Source organism: Cavia porcellus, unplaced genomic scaffold, assembly GCF_034190915.1.
Source record: "Cavia porcellus strain 051 isolate PalLab524CR breed Dunkin Hartley unplaced genomic scaffold, mCavPor4.1 scaffold_4, whole genome shotgun sequence".
In the NCBI taxonomy this organism is placed as follows: Eukaryota; Metazoa; Chordata; class Mammalia; order Rodentia; family Caviidae; genus Cavia; species Cavia porcellus.
Window position 1 is genome coordinate 116,939,264 of NW_026947487.1, and position 20,217 is coordinate 116,959,480.

The 20,217-nt window shown below is 48.7% G+C and overlaps 1 protein-coding gene across 3 annotated transcripts in view; it reads right to left on the reverse strand.

Moving 5' to 3' along the window:
* Positions 1-20,217, reverse strand: part of Cdh13 (cadherin 13) — a 1,022,569-nt gene that overhangs the window by 757,622 nt on the left and 244,730 nt on the right. The window lies entirely within an intron of this gene.

A 20,217-nucleotide genomic window follows, 5' to 3' on the forward strand; every position in this document is an offset into this window, starting at 1 on the left:
GAAGCTAATACCACACATACACAAAGCATTTGATATCTTAATAAAAGTGACCACATAGGCTTTATCACAGGAATGCAAAGTTGGCTTAATTTCCAAAAATCACTTAACACAATATTAGTACTCTAAAATACAAATAAATAAATAAATAAAACCCACAATTGCTCAATAGACAAAATATTTGAACATAGGGCGCACTGATTCACAATAAAAGCCCCCAACAAAAGGCAAAGCCTCGTCCTGATAAAGAGCACATATGGAATACCCGTGGCTAACAGCCCACGCTCTCTCCAGAGTCAGAAGCAAGGCAGAGAGGTCCGGCCCTACCTCTTCTGCCCAGTACTGTGCTGGAGGCTCCATCCTGGGCAGTTAGAGAAAGAATAGACAAAATAACAAAGAAAGGAGAAAAGAAGTGGGAAGAAAAGAAAGAAGGAGAAAGGGAGAGAAAGAGGAAGGGAGGAAGGGAGGAAGGAAGGAAGGAAGGAAGGAAGGAAGGAAGGAAGGAAGGAAGGAAGGAGAGTATTAGAAAGTTTGTGCTGCTCCCTCTGGGGTCTCTGAGCAGCAGAACGAACACAGGTGCCTTTGCCCTACCTGCCCCGCACCTGCTCCTGTCCAGGAGAACTGCCTGCTCTCGTGGCCTCGGCCCATTTCCACAGGTGGACTGAGTCCATCTCTAGCTGCAGGTGAGGCACATGTGATATGGACCATGCTCAGAGTATTTGATCTTCTTTGAGCACATAACCAATTCAGGGAGGGGCACACGATCTATAGTGAGGAAAATGAGATTTATTCTGTACCTTTAATATGGGGAAATAATATGGCTGCTGGCAGCTCTCTTGTGTCACGGAGGAGAAAATTCTGGGCAAGAAGTTGGATAGGAAAAATAACTCAACACAGAAGACTAAATAGACACAATGAAGATTAATTCCAAAGGTAGCCGGTACCATCAGAGTTTACACACCCAGGCCAGCCTGGTGGAATCCTAGCTGTGAGCTTCCCACACATACGAGCCACGAAATGCCTTTTGGCTTCAGCCAGTGTGAGCTGAGTGTCTGGCACTAGCAGAGGCAAATGTGTATGCCAGCACAGGGACCGCAGCACCACTCTTGGTGGCAGGAGTAGTTTAGCAGAGAGGTCTCACCTGGCCTCTGGGAAGTCACAGGACACGCTCTACTGGGTCCTCCACGTGACTCTAGGGCCAGGACAGCTCCACCTTCCCTGGTCAAGCACCCCCACAGTGTGTGCTCACTGCAGAGACGCACGGAGGGGCAGGAGCCGGACTGCACCAAGGCTCAGGCCAAGCATCGTGGTCTTTACTCCACACTCCAACCCTTTGTTCCTTAGAGAGATCATGTGCAATGCCCCACTCCTGTCTAGTCACACCTCTTCTTCCCCGGGTCTCAAGAGCCACAGGAGCTGTCACCGGGCTCCTAATCACAGCTTCCTGGTGCCCCCCTGAGCAGTAATTCACGAAGTCCTGCAGACGTGAACTCGCCTAAATCAACAGGATGCACTTTTATCATCTTCTCAACTATCTTGGGCTCCAATTTCCTCCTATTTGGATTTGTGCGAGCCTTTTACAGAGTGCTGATTATTTTCTTTGATCACAGAAATGGAAGTGTCCTGAGCCTGCATGGCTCGGCATTTCCTGTCATTTTTACCAGGGCACCATCTGCCCGCCAGCAACTCTGCCTGCAAATGTGACACAAACCTCTCTTGGCTATCTTCGGCCTTTCTGAAACTTGTCATTGTCAGGAAACTTCAGGACTCTACACTGTTGTGAAGGGAGTTGTCCCGCATGGGCTGGTTTATTTTATATGGTTTCTCTTCAAGCGGGTTTACCAGGAAAGGGCATGCCCTGTCACAAGCCTCTTCGGATGGATGTATTCTCTCTCCCTCTCTCTCTTTCTGTCTGCCTCTTTCTCCTTGGTTCTCAACTATCTCACAGGCTATGACAGTCACCCAACAGATCTTTGCTTTAGAAAGTGCTCTTTCTTTTATTTCTGTGTTTGGTCTTAGCATCTCTGATTTTGCAGAAGTCTCCATGTCGCTCTGAGATAAAGCTTAAGTACTGTTTCCCCAAACTGAAGGCAGCTCTCTGGCTGAGCTCTGAGTGTCAGTCTGCTGGTCCCTTCTTCCCAGTGGCCTGGCTCCACGGTGCTGCTTTGCTCTGTCCCCAGCCTTCCTGTGCCCATCTGCTGGGAGCAAATCCCTCCATCTATCTTGTCTAACAGAAGCAGGGTCAGCCTCTCTCTCCAGACTTCTCTCTTCCCCGGAAGTTTTTGTGACTTATGAGTTTAAAGACAAAACCCTTGCACGAGCATTTGCCCTTAGGTTTGTGTGAGTGTAGACACAGGAATATCCTCATTCTTTTGAGGCTTTGAATATTTCCATATAATTTTATTTTGGTGTACATTAACCAGAATTTTAATCAATTTTAAAAGGAAAATCTAAACGTATTGCATAAACATTCAGATATGTATATTATGTGTACTTCACAATCATCTCCAGGTAGGGAATATTCTTTAGATCTTTTGCTTTCTGGCTTCAAATCTAAAATCAAGATATACAATGATGAAATATCTCATGAACCAGTAACCTGCCATCCCCATGCTGGATATGCTGCTGAGCTGTCTGCGTGTGTACCTACCATGGTCTGTACCAGCCAATTCCTTTGATCTGAATCATGTATACACACATATCCTGTCCTACACACTGGGTCCCTGGAGGCTGGGGCATGGGGCCTTACCTCTGTGTCCTCCTGTGTGCCTTGAATGTGGTAATGCATATGCAAGGTGACACGTAAGAGCCTGCTCCACGGAAGTGAACTTTGAACTCTAAGGGTAATCAGTAGGATAAAACAAAACGTGGTCTGGAAGCCTTTGAACATTATTATTCCCACAAAATCATCTGATGTATAAAATATGCATTATCTTAAGCTATCCATTAAAATGCAGCCCACAGTCTCCTCCTCAAAAATGCCTGAATGTGTGTCTTTGAAGTGGACAGCCCTGCCCTGTGACACGTGAGGCTGTAGACAGCCAGCTCTTCCACATAGCTAATTGGCTTCTGGGAAGCTTCGATGAGGCAGTTTCCCCCCTGAGGATCTGCCATGCTAAAAGCAGAGGACAGTAAGACATGTGCTTCTCTTATAGTGTAGACATCCAAGGCCCCTCACAGCTGCTGATAGAGAGTGAACCAGTCCAGGGAGGAACCAGCTTTACAAGGAGCTGCGCAGCCACGCAATCCAGGAGAGACAACCATGAAATCTGCAGTGTCCTCTCCTGCAGGAGAGTCACCTCAGAGTGTGTGCCGAACTCAAGCATGCTCCTCGACCTCTGGAACCTGCTCTTCATGGAGGAGGAAGCCATAGATGCCGAGCACGCTTCCTCCCTGCCGGCGACCCAGTAGCTAAGATTTCTCACCGGTGACTGCAGATCCCCCTGGGGCCCTGTATTTCTGCAGAGACGAAAACGATTTCTGTATATCACTTTGATAAGTTTGTAAAGCACTGTGGCGTCTTGGGCAGGAAGCTGTTAAAGAAAGACACCTTTGTTATGGTTTACAAAACCATTTCCAAAATGTGCTGCTTGGGCCCTGCAAGTCAAGTTCAAAAATAGAAGCCTGTAAAACGTACCCGGAGAAGCACGGTCACAAAAAGACCCGCTCTCTGTAACCGGAGGACAGGCTTTGGAGTGTTGCATCAGACAGCTCCGATAGTAAACTATATCCGAAGACTATCTTAATTGACCATAAAAAGGACAATTGAAAACACAAGATTTGATCACTGCACCTACAACACATGTACCATGACCACAAAATCAGGCCACCTTGCAGAGAGTGTCCAGGCCTGCGTTTCCTGGAAGCTGTCTCAGGGCTCCATTTCATCATCCAATTTCAAAAAACGCAGCAGAATATTAAGTCGATCAGGATTCAAGTGAAGGTTTAGAGACCACTGAACATCCGACAGATTTAACACTTTCTACCATTTACCATCCCTGAAAGATGTGGAGGAGAGAGGGAAAGAGAGACGCTTTGCACATTTTCTGAGGATTAAAGCCAGGCTTGCTCCATGCTCATGGAGATACCTCTTGGTGTCACTGGATTTGACGATGTTATAAGTAAGGCATTAAACAATTTAGGGGTCTGAGTGATGCCTGCAGGGAGGATTCTGTAGAGAACACGACAGCTCAGTGGAGCACTTGGCTCCTGTCTGTCTCCACGGTGTAACCCACCAGGACACTGAGCTGACACCACCCTGGGAATTGGCCCCCCTCTGCCTGCACTGGCACTGTCCCAGCTCAAGGATGACTCGCCTTAAACAAGAATCACAACTTGACTGTCTTTCTGTGTCACTGCTTGGAAATATTTTCTTTGGATGAAGAAATTAGATTCATTAACGACTGCAGAAGGGGCTGGATCTTGGGCGAGAGAACAGTACCAGCAGGAAACGTGGCTAAGATACTTGAAGGCAGTTGAGTTGAACAAAACTGACCAATTCTGGGATTTATGAGCTGTGTAACCTAAAATTGCTGAACCTTTCTGTCCTCTTTCTATCTGTAAACTGGAGATAACAGTGGTGTCTACCCCAGGGCGTTTGGTGCCAACTGTCTGCATCAGGACAGCTACTGGCAGACAGCTAGGACTTGGTGCATCTTAAGTGCTCCTCTTATTACTAATAAGCAGGACATCGCTGAGGGCTACCCACGTTGTCGCTGAGCAGCTGGACACCTGACCTAGAACTGGAGCTGGAGTCCACTTGTGCTGGGGCAAGCTGCCAGCAGGCAGGAAGCAGTGGCTGGTACGACACCTTCATTTCTTTTCTCTGCCTCCTTATCTTGCTGAGCTGTCACCCTTTCCACGCTCTCTCCATTTCTTTGTGGCTTTGCCACAGGCCAGCAGGAACCGATAGTAATGGTATCTGTACCCCAAGTGCTCCTGGCCCCTCAGCTGGGGTGACTCCAGATGTGTCCTTTGCTGCTTCACTAAAGTCCCAGAAGGATGAGGCTCTAGGTGTCTGGCGGTGACTGTCACACTAACACCAGCTTCACATTCTGGTTCTTTCTTGTCCCTGTCAATCCCCACTCTGCTCCCTGTACCCCTGCATCTCCCCAGTAACAAAGCATCCTTGAGCCGCTCTCAGCAGCTGCTAATGGGAACGGAAGCTGAGACAATCCCACCTCCACATATAAATCCTCCTCCATCACACTGGCCTGTGCCTTGGTTTACCTACTCCATTGGCTTCCCAGGAAAGTCTCCTTCAGGGCACGCTGCCTGCTCCTGTATGACCCACAAGGCCATAAGCATGGCCAGTCTCCAAGGTGCCATTCATAGCAGATGCCGTGGGCACAGCCCGAGTGTCCACACTCCTGGGGACGGAGGGTCAGGCTCAGCCAGGGTTGGGAAGAAGACCCTCGTGTGAAAGATGGCACAGGAAGGACATGAGGTCTTCACAGACTTCTGTGCTCAACCTGATTGTCCCACAGCTCGCAGCTGACAAAGGACTTCTTTTGTCTCCATTGAGGTCTCTTGTTTGGCTTTTTGAGGAAATTAAAAGATCAGACTCTGACCCTGCGGTACAAAACCATTGTGACCACTTTAAAATCTATTTTAAAGTCTAAGCTCTACTTCTAAATTTTAGAAAGATTTTAAAACTTCATTTTGACTGACCCAACATTGACTCGGCCTTATTGATCAATACACATAATGAGACTCCCAGCCTATCTCTGGCCTCATGCAGTTTGAATTAGGATTAAATACAGATTTTACAATGTTAGGACAATAAATATGTGAAGAGAGACAATTTTTAGGCATTATCCTCCTTAAATGCAATAACAAAGACAAATTACAGTATTCTTCTTCCTAGGGGTCAATGGGATAGACTCAGTTAAGGATATTTTAATCAAACTATTTTAGGTATTTCTTGGTCTTTCATATTAATGACTCATTTATGTAAAGAAACGCTTTGACTTAGAAGAGGATTTCACACTGGATGGGAAAATCCCAGTTATTTGGGGAAATAGCCTATTTGCACCCATTCATGCATTAATTTAATAATCTTCTGAACTCCACCATGTGTTGTGAGAGCCTTGGAGTAGGGTGAGAGAATTCACTTGGCTTAGATTTAGTTTCTGTACCACGTGATGGAGGGTTTGGGTCCAGGAATTTTGAGTCCCCACCATGGTATGCTTGGCAAATAGTGAAAACAATAAGCCAAACCCGTACAAAGGAGGCATCCCGATGGGGAAAGGCTAGTTTTTGGTAATTGTGAGGGAGGGGTTGGGGAATGAGCTTCCAGGGGCCGGGACAGCTGTTGATGAGGCTCTGGAAGCTCGGGGTCAGAGAGCTGCACAAAGAGGAATCAGGGGGACCTGGGATGGATCATGAGTCACAGCCTGAGAGGTCAGGAGAAGAATCTGGAAGGGCAGGGAGTCAGCAAAGGAGAGGAGCCAGCCATGAAGCTCCGACATAGGAGATGAGCTGGTGGTCAGCTCCTGGCCTGCGGACCATGAGGGCTTTGAGGAATTCAGAGGCAGGAATTAGGATTCCAGACCAGGGGTGGGGTGCATGGGTCTGAGGGGATCTAGGCCCACACTGGTCATGAGAAAGGAGACAGAGAGTAGGGTGCCTCGGGACCGTCAGCATCTGGGGCTCAGAGCACACTCCACTGTGACTCTTTAGACATGTTTCCATCTGCAGTTTAACGCATTAACTCATTTAATCCTGACCAGCATCCCAACAGGGTGACACTGTTAGAATCTCCAATTTATAGAAAGAGACACAGACAGAGTCGGGGGAGGAAGTCTCACCCAGGATTGCAGAGCAAGCTACCAGGTCCTCAAAGAAGTGAGGGCACCATGCTTCGGGCACCAGGGAACCATTACAGCTAGTGATGGAGGAAAAGGCCAGAGGGCAAGGAAAGATAAATAAGTGACAATGAGAAATAAAAAGGCCACGCTGTGCTAAACTGCTCCTAGATGCTACCACGGGCTTTCTCGGTTTGTCACTTTTGGCTGAGGTCTCTTTTTTCATCTGAACACCTTATGTTTCTGGCCCTGATGAGAAGTGTTAGAAAGCACTTCAGGCATCCAGGAACTATGGGCTTCTGTTACAGATTTCTCACAGTTCTGGTTTGCTGCTGACCTGATGTGTCCCATCAATGTAAGATCTACCTACCATGCCGCAAGCTGCAGCCCAGAAAGAAGCCCAGCTAGTCTGCAGCTGGGCTGAGCTCTGAGCCTACAACAACCTCAATGTCTCTACCCAGTTTCTCACTGCTGGTGGAGGGCATCACATACTTCAGAACAACTCCCTCCAGCCTCTGCCTCAGGGCTGCAGGATGGAGCTGGATAAAGTCATTAGCCCCGAATCCTGTGGTGTTCCTGGCACTCCGGATGGGAATGGATAATTAGCTGAGCACCGAAGGAAAGCACAGAGCCTTGGAAATCTCCTTCTCTCATGTTGTACCTCCTGGATGAAAAGGTAATCTTTTTATACAGTGTGAATCCTACTAGAAATGTGCAGAGAGAAATAATACTGTCACGTGGCCACCAGTAAACATCCTAAACAACAGAAAGGCCCCGTTCAGTGCTTTGAGACTCAGAGCCTAGGAGACTTCTTAGAAGACAGAATGAATTTTCCAGCAGGGATTAGTCTTGAGATTGAGGTTTAATGAAACAAACCCTAACGTGAGAGGCTTGGCCAACAGAACTGGCAGACTCCCGGGAGTTCCAGGTTTGTCTGGGGAAGATATTTATCTAATAAACCATGAATAAATAATAGAGAGGGCCTAAAGTCAAGAGATGCAGAGGAGCCAGGGGACCAAGGTAGGGGCTGGATGGATAAGAAGATGCTGTAAAAGCAATTTAATGTTGTGACTTCACTGTAGGCCTTCAGGACTGCAGAAACGCTGTCCCAGGTGCTGAAAGAAGCATGCTCCAGGCTGCTCCTGGCTCTAAACCAGACCCAGGAGGGGAGGAAGGGGAAACAAAAGATTCCAAAGTCACCAGGAGGTCGCAGGATGAGGACAGATTTCCTGCCCGCGCCACATGCCCCAGGAGGTCCACTGGAGAATCCTAAGGACCACAGACATCCAGGCACGAGACAGGGATGGGAAGTTGGAGGATTGAGCCCCAACAATGTCGTGCGTCTGCCTAGGGGTGATGCAGGAAGCTTTCACATGTGTTTTCAGGATTGGATCCAGTGGCGTGGTAACAGCCAACATCAAAGAGTGAGGAAATATGATCCCTCATGACCGGAGAGGAAAAGGAGCAGGTACTGGGGGACATTAATAAAATCTATTGCCTGCATACTGTCAAACTTGGGGTGAAATGCCTATATATTTACATATATACCATAGAAACATATACCCATACAAAAACTGAATTTAAATGAATTAAAGTGTTAAAATTCAAATTAGAGAAAAATGCACACAGTAGTATCCCTCTTATATTTAACAAACTCACATCCAAAAATTGTACACATCAACAAAGATGTGTGTGTGTGTGTGTGTGTGTGTGTGAATGCATATGCAGTAGCCTCCCCTCGTCCACAGAGAAAATCTTCCAGGGCCCCAGTGGATGTTTAAAACCACAGACGCTGCTGAGCCCTGGCACACAGTGCTTTTTCCAGCTGAACTGAGCTCTCACTGCAGAGCTCTTGAGTTTGAGATGTAATAGAAAAAAATCTATCATTAATTTCTTTTGCTTCTCTACACTGATAGGACATTTGTTCTAACCACATACATTGGCCGCCTCTGAATGGGATGTCTTCTTGGCTTGGCAAGTCCAGAATTTTCACTTAAATGAAGCCATGAAAAAACACGGAGGCATCTTGGGCACATTGCTTCATGAAGGAAGCCAGGCTGAAAAGAGTGAGAGGTGGCTCCCACTGGGTGACACCCTAAGGGAGGGAAGTCAGAGACAGTAAAAAGCTTAGGTGTTGTTAAGAGTTTGGGACCACATGGCAGAGATGAGTAGATAGAACAAGATGGAATCTGAGGTATTTTGGGAGGTTGAAACACCTTCCTGATGCGATTGGAGGTACATACCTTGAATTTGTCAAAACCCATAGAATTGTGCAAACAGAGTCAGTTCTAATATTAACTGTGGATTTTCATTAATAGTAATGTGTCAATATTGGCTCTTAGACATCTAATGTAATACAAATGTATTACATTAATGAAAGGTGTTAATTCTAGAGGCAACTGTGAAGAGGGAGGGCATGATAGTTAACTGTAGTGTCGACTTGAATAAGAAACCCCAAGGTAGCACAGTCTAGCACAGTCCTGGGCATGCCTAGATGGTTGACTTAGCAAAGAGGAAAGACCCAACCTGGGTGTGAGTGGCATCAACCAATAGGCGTGTAGAATGGATGGAAGAAAAGAGGAAAGGAGAAGGAGGGCTCACTTCTGCTTCTTCAGAGGAGCTCTGGTCTTCACTGTCACCTTTGGACATCCATCTCCAAGCTTCCCACAGACTCTTTCAGTGCAGACCCTTCAGCTTATGACATTCCGCAGTGAGCTCCAGGCCTTCAGCCTTTGACTGGATCCTCTGGCTATCCAGCCCAGTGAGCATATGGCTTGTTTGTACCCTTCCATACCTGACTCTGCAGGTAGCCATTGTAAATCATATGTATGTCATATATAAATCTCATCATGAACCCTAACTAACACGGAGGGTATAGGAACTCTATACTGAGCTCAATTTTCTGTAAACCTAAAGTTTCTCTAAAAGTATCAGCTATTGATATAAAAATCTTTTTGAAAGAGGCCAATTTTTAAAAAAGTAACTTGGAGTGCTTAGATTGTGACTTGCATTCAAAAACATACTACCTACTTTGGGGGGAATTGAAATGCTTGTGAGAAATGAGACAGAGATGGAGTCCTTGCTCGTACAGGAGCCCCACACAGTGCCAGAGCAGACCTTGAGAGAAAGGACACATTCCCCATTCAAGGTTCCTCCTCTAGTTGCTAAAATAGAAAATCAACGTGAAGCAACATGGCTTTGACCTCATCATGAACTTCCTTTGAGAGTTGTGCAAAACAGAAAAGGAAAAATTGACACGCATGGAATGTTTTGTTTTTCTTTTTCCAAAGATAGACAACTGAGCCCCGTCGGGGACAGTCTGAATTGTGCCAGCTGAGAGAGGCTCAGACTCAAATTTGGGTGTGACACTGGTGAGCACCCTGTGTCTCCTGACAGTAAAGTAATCTATTGATCAATAAAATAAAAGGAGTATGATCAAAGAGGGCTTGATGGAAGCCTAGGGATGCTGCGGAAGCCCAGAAAGCACAGAGGAAAGCCAGAGGAGAGCTGCGGGGGACTCATGGGCCGCCTGCTGTTTCTCAAACACATCATCTGCGCCTGCCTCTGCTTTCTTTCCAGACCTGCTTTGTGACGACTCAACTTCCACTTACAGAAAAGATTCTACTGCACAAATCGTCAGATCCCTTTCAGTTCCTGAACTGATTCACAGATTAGATCCTGAGTATTCTAGTGACCCACCGGACCAGCAAACAGGAGATGCTCTGGGGAGGAAACTAGTGACAAATGTCATGAGTTGAACAGTGTGTCCTTCAAAATCCGTGTCTACCCTGAACCTTGGAGTGAGATCTTACTTGTGATTAAAGTAAAAGAGAACCATGCTGGATTAGAGGGGGTGCTTAGAGCCAACGCCTGGCGTCCTTGTAAGAAGATGACAGGGTACAGACAGACTGACGGATAGAGAGGGTCACGTGATCAGGACAGCAAAGATCGGTGGGAGGCATCTGCCAGCCGAGGACCCCAAACACTGCCTGGTGCTCCCAGAGCTGGGAAAGAGCAGGGGACGATCCTGTCCTCCCAGAGAGCCTGGGGAGACTGCTGTACTGGCCACACCTGGACTCTGAAGTTTCAGTTGCCAGGATTGTGATTACCAACCAAGGAAATGACACAGGAGCCCGATACGTATGAAGAATTCTCATTTCAACCCTGGCCGTGAGAAGCACACCGCCACATCCCTCTCTTCCCAGTGTGTTAGGATGGAGATCTCTTTTCCTGGGTCCCCTGCTGTCTGGAACACAGAATGCACCAACACTTATGAGGCAAATCAGCTCATGGTGGCCTCAGGATGTTTCCTGCCCAGATGGCCAGAGCCTCAGTGGGGTAATGAAAACCAACTTGTAGGTGCTTATCATTCACATCAGAGGAGAGGGGCGAGGACCAACCGGGTGCTAAGTGTACACTCACCCACGTCACGGTGTAGGTCAGCTGAGCTACCTGTTTGGTGAGGAAACTTAACTCATAAAAGCCGTGACAAAGGCTCTGTGCATTCCAAAGCCTGGCACAAAATCAGGGGATCTACAGGAACTTCTTCATTTGTGTAAGAATATTTACTGTTACAATTTTTCTGTGCTTTTTTGGGAAGCCCTTCTTTCTGCAGATGTAGAAAGAGACACAGAAAGAGAGAGAGACAGACAGAGAGGGGGAGAGAGAGAGAGACAGACAGACAGACAGACAGAGAGACAAAGAGAGAGAATTCCATATGCAGAGATACTTACATAAACACAAATAGTTAATTTTCAAAAATTAGATTATATTTATATTTTTCTGAAAGATAAATTCTGATAGTCTGACAGGAGAGGACAGAGAAACTTTTGCCATTCTGAGCAGTATCTTACCTAAACAACAAATCCACACGTGGTTATTAAAGCCTGTGAAGTGTGGTTTGTCCAGGTGGAGACCTGCTGAGTGCAGGATAAATGCACGCTAAATCACAGATGCAGGACAAAAGTAACAGTCTCAGTCATTTTTACATTGATTATATGTTGAAATTACATTTTACCTGCATTGGGTTAATTTTAATGTGTGTCACAGAAATTAATTTCTACTGGTTATTTTTGGGTACCTCTATAGAAAATGTAAACATTATATCTATATCAAACGGTACCAGTTTAAGGGAAACATGGTTTCTGATTCTTCCTCTTTAGATATTATTACAGCATTTTTATTCAGAAAATGCTAATTTTTCCTTTAGAAGTGTTTTTGTTTTAATTTTTAGATTTGCTGTAAAAATTTTCTCTCTCTCTCTCGCACACACATACACAGCATATGTGCACGCAATTTATTTTACAACATTCCAAGTTCTTTTTTCTTCTTATGGCAACTTTTCTTCTCTTTAAAAATAACCATCAAGCTGGGCATTTGATACACACCTGAAATCTTAGCTAGTCAGGAAGCTGAGGCAGGAGGATTCCAAATTTGAATCCAGCCTGGGAAACCCCGTGAGACCCTGATTGAAAGTAAAACTTTTTAAAAGGTCTTGGAATATAGCTGAGTGGTAGAGATCTTGCCTAGCATGTGTAAGATTCTGAGTTCCATCCCCAGTATCATGAAAATATTTTTAAACATTGGATATAAAATAAAGCCAGCTAATATTGATTTGCTCTTAGCTGTCCAGGTCTGTTATAAGTTTCTGTGTAGCCTAAGGGACGCTATTTAATTCCTCTAGACCCCAGAATTACCCTCTGCCTAGAAACCGGCTGAGAGAGGTCTTGGAGACGGTGATTCTCCATCTCCTCCTCCCTCCTGCACGCCGGACGTTCACAGGAACAGCAGCAGCTGCTACTCACGGGGACAAGGGCACTGCCGCTCCTCAGCCGCTGCCCTCCCTCTCTTCCTGTGGAGACTCAGTGCACTTCAGAGACTCAGCAAAAAGTGTTTAGGGAGAGTCAGTGCGCGGTGATCAGAGGCAGAGCCTATAGGATGCGGGAGCCATGGAAGGAGCCCATGCTCAGAAGCTGCCTTCTTCTCGTGGGAAATTCTGCTGGTCGAGTGGCCAGCTGGCCGGGGCAGAAGGCAGGCTGTGGTGCACAATGACGGCCAGTTACATATGCTTCCTGGCACATCGCGCACTGGAGGGAGGGGAGACCTGAGTGACACAGAGCCACAGGGCTGGCCACAGCGCACACAGCTACACAGTCTGCTGTGACTGTGAGTCCAGGCATCGTCCTCTTCCTCCTCACCATCGCCCATCCTACATCACCACATGGATTTAAGCGATACGAATCACTGCTGGCTCTTAGGAGCAAACACCTCCTAATTTAGTAGAAAGTCATCATTTCAACTTCGTTAGAAGGTTAGAGACTAAATAAAAAGATACTTACAATGGCTTTGGAGGCCAAAATGTTTTGAAGTATCACAATTTCCCCCAGTCACCTACACTGAGCTTAAGGCCCATATGTGTCAGGCTTGGGTAAAACCATGATTGACAAAGGTGTATGCATTGCGAAAGATGCCAAGTTATATTTAGGTGGTTTTTTTTCTTTTGAATCTCACTCTAATTGCTTGTCACCTTTTGAAATATCATAATTACCACCAGCTAATTTGTGTGCTTAAATATTTTAATGGCAGGTTATAATTTTAATGGAAAAAGCAATTTAGAAGAAAATCACAGGATTCTGTGACGTCTAGGGAAGAAGGAGAAAGAAGGAAAGAAAAAGCAATAGAGGGGATGAGACAGGGAAGAGGAAAAAGGAAAGAATAAGGGAAAGGAAGAGAAAGGAAGGGAAGGGAAGGGGAAGGAAGGGAAGAGGAGAGGAGGGGAGGGGAGGGGAGGGGAAGAGAGGGAGGGGAGAGGAGAGAGAGTAGAGGAGAGGAGGGGAGGGGAGGGGAGGGGAGGGGAGGGGAGGGGAGAGGAGGGGAGGGGAGGGGAGAGGGGAGGAAGGGAGGGGAGGGGAGGGGAGAGGAGGGGAGGGGAGAGGAAGGGAGGGGAGGGGAGGGGAGGGGAGGGGAGAGGAGAGGAGAGGAGAGGAGAGGAGGGGAGGGGAGGGGAGGGGAAGAGAGGGAGGGGAGAGGAGAGAGAGGAGAGGAGAGGAGGGGAGGGGAGGGGAGGGGAGAGGAAGGGAGGGGAGGGGAGGGGAGGGGAGGGGAGGGGAGAGGAGAGGAGGGGAGGGGAGGGGAGGGGAGGGGAGGGGAAGAGAGGGAGGGGAGAGGAGAGAGAGGAGAGGAGAGGAGGGGAGGGGAGGGGAGGGGAGGGGAGAGAAGGGGAGGGGAAGAGAGGGAGGGGAGAGGAGGGAGGGGAGGGGAGAGGAGAGGAGGGGAGGGGAGGGGAGGGGAGGGGAGGGGAGAGGAGGGGAGGGGAAGAGAGGGAGGGGAGAGGAGGGAGGGGAGGGGAGAGGAGAGGAGGGGAGGGGAGGGGAGGGGAGGGGAGGGGAGAGGAGAGGAGAGGAGAGGAGGGGAGGGGAGGGGAGGGGAGGGGAGAGGAGGGGAGGGGAGGGGAGGGGAGGGGAGGGGAGAGGAGAGGAGGGGAGGGGAGAGGAGAGGAGGGGAGGGGAAGAGAGGGAGGGGAGAGGAGGGAGGGGAGGGGAGGGGAGGGGAGGGGAGAGGAGAGGAGGGGAGGGGAGGGGAGGGGAGGGGAGGGGAGAGGAGAGGAGAGGAGAGGAGGGGAGGGGAGGGGAGGGGAGGGGAGGGGAGAGGAGGGGAGGGGAAGAGAGGGAGGGGAGAGGAGGGAGGGGAGGGGAGGGGAGGGGAGGGGAGGGGAGGGGAGGGGAGAGGAGAGGAGAGGAGAGGAGGGGAGGGGAGGGGAGGGGAGGGGAGGGGAGGGGAGAGGAGAGGAGAGGAGAGGAGGGGAGGGGAGGGGAGGGGAGGGGAGAGGAGGGGAGAGGAGAGGAGGGGAGGGGAGAGGAGAGGAGGGGAGAGCAGAGGAGGGGAGGGGAGGGGAGAGGAGAGGAGGGGAGAGGAGAGAAGACTTCACTCCATCCTGCCACATTCCGGCTATGGGGACTTCAGCAATCTACGTCACCACTAGACCTCACGTTCTTATTTAGAAAGCATCAGTAATACTGTGTTATGAAGCTCTGAAAACCATCCCAAGCTCCCTACTGTAAAACTGTTAAACACATGTAAGTGAACGTCTATTTCTCTTTTTCTGAACGTACTGTCCCTAAGGAGAGAAAAATATGCTAGAGTCAGGCTTCCAAATGGCAAAGACTTGCCGTCTGCAGGGGCGGCTGAGCTGTGAGAAGCACCTTCCAGACAGCAGCGTAAGTGGCCGGGAGGCTCGGCTGAGCAAGGACCTCAGGGGCACGAACGGCTGCCCATCAGCGGGTGCCCAGGAGTGCGGCAGGCCCCCGGGCAACAGGCCCATCACTCAGCTTCAAGGGCCAAGCCTTCGAGTCCTTGAGATCACAGAGAGGGCAAGCTGAGGTGGGTGACACGGAGTGGACTTCAGCTGAGATACTCATGACTTGGTCAGTAGCCACACAGACTCAGTCTGATCGGCGGGCTGGGTCCAGGCTTTGCACAGAAGGGGTGTAGTCCTACTGCTCCTCCTGGCATCGTTTGGGCCTCTGTGGGGCAGCTGGTGCATCCGTCAGCGGACAGGCTCTTGGAGATGAGTTTCACCATTCAAATTCTCTAAATCCCAATCACCTTGTCCACAAAGGGAGTTTTCCACCCTTTATAGGCTGCTGCAAGGATTAAACACATCTGCGAAGATTTAAACATGTGCACAGAGAAACGTCTCAACCGTTGGGAGCCATGAAGGCAAAGATCGTGGTGTTAATGCTGTGTCTTCCAGCGTCTCTGACACCTTTCCGTTTGTCTGGGCTTCAGCCTCCCTTCCAGCTGTGTCCTTCCCACGTCTGCTGACAGCACCCATTAAACAAGCCCCTTCTCTCCCGAGTTACCAAGGTCAGCGTTCTCCGACTTTAAAACCACTGTCTGCAGGGAAGTACAGGAGGTCGCGAAGGAGGTGCAGATGGAGAAATCCGCTACGAATGGCGCAATGGGGAGAAAAAAGAGTGGACATCCACAGAATAGTTACTGCAGCCGTGGGAGTGGGTAGGGTGCTGGTCGGAGGCAGGAGAGGTCGGAGGTCGTTGGGAGCCAAGCAAAGGACCATGCGACAACAGCGGGGAGCAGAGGTTAAGGAGCTAAAGATCTTCTGGGTGAAAAGAGGAAATACATCCCAGGGAGAGAATGAAAAGAAGCATTAATCAGGGGTGTGCTGAGCCGTGGCACTGCCAGGCACGTCAGAGGGCTTCTTAATTGCTTGTCAGAGACCAGCGCATCCTGGCACAGTGATCCTCCACTAATGCTGGGACTTATTTTTCCTAACCTGGCTTCATTTATCATGATTAGAAAACAAGTCAAAACTGATTTCTGTTTATTTTATAAGGCAAATCCCCAGGGCGCCCTCCACCCCCGAGGTTTGATGATTTTTAAAACTTGGATGGAGAATACCCTCAGGGCAAAAGGAACTACTATGGCCCTTGGCACCTACATGCCACCGTCTCTGGGCATGATGCAAGACGGCGGTCTCTGAGACTTTGCAGATCACCCCCATCCTCGTGAGCTCTACTCTGTCGTTCCCTACTTTAAAATGGGCCGATGAAAGGCAGCTCGATAGAGTCAATGGCCCAGCTTTGGAATGGGACCCGACTTTGACTCCTAGCTCTGCTCTCATGTTCCCTCGGACAGGTCACCAAATGCAGTGAGATCCAGCTCATAAAACGTGAGGTTGCTAACAGCGCTCAGATTTCCCAGGACTCTTAGGGGTGACATATGGAAAGTATGGGCAGAGAGTCCGCTCTCCCAGGCACAGGGATGAAAAAGGTTAATACGGTTTCAACAAAACCATCACTGGACCCTAAACTCCACCAAAGAAGACTTACAGGCGCAGGTCTGGTTCTGGGATTCACCCTAACGACTGACCCAGAGCCTGGGACATAGTTGACACCCACTGCGTGCATCTTGTGCTCGTAGCGTACCCACTATGTGCCAAGCTGCATCCAGTAAATGTGTCTGGGGGCCTGTCTGGGGACTCCGCGCAGGAGGCCCCTTCTAGGGCTGGGTTATGGGGACAGACGCACTCGTTCCTTAATCCATCTGCATGTACACTTGCTTATCCACCAAGCTCTCACATTTGAGTCTCACACTGATACTGACCTCAGACCTCCTCGACGAAACTCGAAGTCAGCGTGCCCTCCCTCGCCCTTACCCAATAGCTACACAATAACCCCTGTCAGCCCTTACACACTTTTACACTCACGGTCAAACCCTCTCTTTTCCACCAAGACATCACTGATCAGGCAAAGCACATTCAAAGGGCTGACAGAGAGACTCCGAATCCGTGTCTCTGCAGAGCCAGCAAAAGAACTGTGACAGGAACAACACAACAGTGCAAGCAGGAGGTTAAAAACATCCTTCTGTCCTGTTCAGATACTTTCATTCCATGAACAGATTCCAGGAGATCGTGTTCTCTTTCTGGAATTGTAATCACAGAAAAAAATGTATATAATTTTTGAATCAATGTGAAGCAAGCTTTGAGGGTCATTCAGGACCTGAAATGCCCCTCAGCATCCTGGGCACCCAGCTCCTTGGCAGGTGCATTTTCCTGGTCTGGAATGGCCCTATTCCTGGGGTTTAGTGCTGAGGACTTCCCTGGCCCTTTTGGTTCATGCTCGGTCTTGGCAGCTGACTCCAGGCCCCCTTCTGGGGAGGTTTTGCCACAGAACTGCTTGGCACTTACCCAGCCTGAAAGGAAGTCTCCGATGCTTCGATTACTCTTCCATACAAAAGCCGAAGGCTGGGTGGGAATATCGCCTGCCTGGGTGCCGGCCCTCCCGGGCTCGCCTCCTGGCCCTCACTCTTGATTTCCTCCCTCCTGTCCCTTTGGGGACATTGGTCCATCAGTCACCTTCTGTCTGCCCCATCTTCAGTCACTTTCTCTACCCGGGCTGCTTCCTGGAAACTTCCAAACATGGGTGAGGCTTATTTATTCTGGGAAAAATAACAAAAAAATGTTCTCACCTCTGCCCACTGCTGAAATTTCCCCTGGGCCTTGCTCTCCCAGGGAAGCCGAGGTTTTGATAAATCCACTCCCAATCGGTCTTCTAGCATCACTGTGCACTTTTAGAGTGAAGTCCGATGACCTTGAGGCCTCATCAGTTCACTGAGATTCTTGCAGAAAATTATCAGCAAGAAAATTACCAAGCAAAACTCAGCTCCAGAGTTGGTTTTGTGTGATCTCTCTGTGGTGTTTTATTTTGCCTTAGAATCATACACTTACCCCAAGTTTTTAAGCAACCCTCACTTGGCTGCCCTTAGGACTCCCTGGGACAAGGGCATGCTCACCTGGCTCTTTCTGCTCATGAAAATATTTACATGAATTCAAGAAACTAAAGAAGAAACACTTGAGCATCAGGTATGGCAGGGGCAAAGGCACTGGGGTAGAAAGAGCATGTCCTGTTTGGAAAAGCAACAGTGCGGCCATGTTTCTGGGCCTCTGATAACAAAGGTGAGAGCAGGCAGGGAGGGAGGAGCTGAACATCGCTGCCCTCACACCTAGCCTGGTTCTTCCTTCCAGCTCCTATGAACTGGTGACACTCTGCTCTAGCCATCGATTGCACACTTGCTTTTCAGAAGGCAGGCACTGGGAAACCACAGGACTACTACAGACCACTAAGAAGAAAAAGAAATCTGGAAACTTCTCAAGCTAAGCTGCGCTCACACCGATGAGTGTGCATTTTCCCTGCAGGATTGCCAGCTATGTCGAAGGCCACACCCACACGCAGCCCACGGTGCACACACAGGAGACACACGTGCACACCTGCACGCCACACGCACACCGCTCACCGGCGAGCATCGCTTTGTTTATTCCTGAGCTCCAAAATTAGAGACTGCACTAGACAATAAAGTAGACGGGGTATTTCGTTATCATCAAACAAATGTGAAGCTGAGCTTTAGATAACAAGGATTCTGAAAGTTAAGTGCTATTTTATGGTACCTTTCAATTTAGAAGTGCATTGCAGATAAAACATGGCTTTGGTGTAAACCATTGATGTATTGTGTTGTTAAGATCAATGAATTATTAAAAGGATAATCTTTAAACACCAAGAAATTGTCTTTTAGTGTACTCCAGGGACTGTGGGTAAATGCATTACACATACAAATTCACCCCTGCTCTGGCAATAGCTCACACAAATTCCCAAGTGCACACCTGACATCACGGAGACTTGCTCTTTCCCTGCACATCAGCTAAGAGGAGACCTTGGACTGAGCATGGAGTGAGGGCAAGGTCACTCTGCCCTCTGTTCTCCAGGCAGCTCTCAGGGACACCATGGTGGACCGTTCTGATCACCTTCAGGAAGGATACCTGAGCCCAGCTGGTGACCGTGCTCCCCCTGGACGTCTCTGTTCCATCAAGGAACAGCTGAGCACCGATGCAGCCAAGCAGAGATGCTAAACCCCAACTCTGCTTCCCAGGGAAGCCAGCCTGCAACAACCTCACCCAGATGGCCGGCCTCAGACAACGAGGTGCAGCTTTGCTCTGCTCGGCTTTAGGAGTATCCTCATCACCCTGGAATGTATTCCTGACTTATCCACAGGGAAAAATCAAACACCTTTGCCAATCTCCATACACACAGCCCCTCTCTGAGACCCATGCTGCCTGCTCAGAGCCCTTAGAGGCCTCTGCCCTGCCAGAGCCCCAGGGTACCACTCACTGGATCAGTGCTGTCCAAGAGGCTTCTGATACGAACCATTAGAGCACTTTTAATTTTCTAAAAACCTCACTAAAAAGTAAAATGAAACAGTTTTCATAATGGAATTCATTTTCACTTGCATTTTATTTATCATTACACAATCAGAAGTGTCATATTAATAGACAGATAAATTACAGCTCTCCACGAGGGTTGTTGAATAGTATTTTCCATGCCAATGCTTTGAAACCTGGCATCTGCTCCATACCCTCCATGTACCTTGGTTTCTTTTAGCGACATTTCCAGGACATGTGAGCCTCAGGGGCCTCCGGTGCCGGACAGTGTAGAGTGTGCTTCCTCAGGGACAAGAGAATGAAGTTCAAAGTGTGCACTGGCATGCACGGGGGTTGGACAAAATTTGATGAATGGACGAACCATCCATTGGAAAGGCAGGGACAGAAGAAGAGCTACAAATCCGTGACACACTGCTGAGGAGAGACAAAGCCTCAGATCCCTCTCACTTCCCTGGCCCTTGGTATCTTCAAGTCCCTGCTCTGCAGAGCAGTGTCTTGCTCTGTGTCTACAGAGAACATCAGTGTTGCAGCCATGGATGTTGACTTCAAGCACAGGTTTAAGGAGACAGAGGTCCAGTGCTGGCAGCAGCTGGGCTTAGGCAAATTGCTTTGCCTGTCTGATGAGCCTTGTTTCCCTCACTTATGAACGGGGGATGGATAGTGGTGGGTCCTAGATCCATTGTG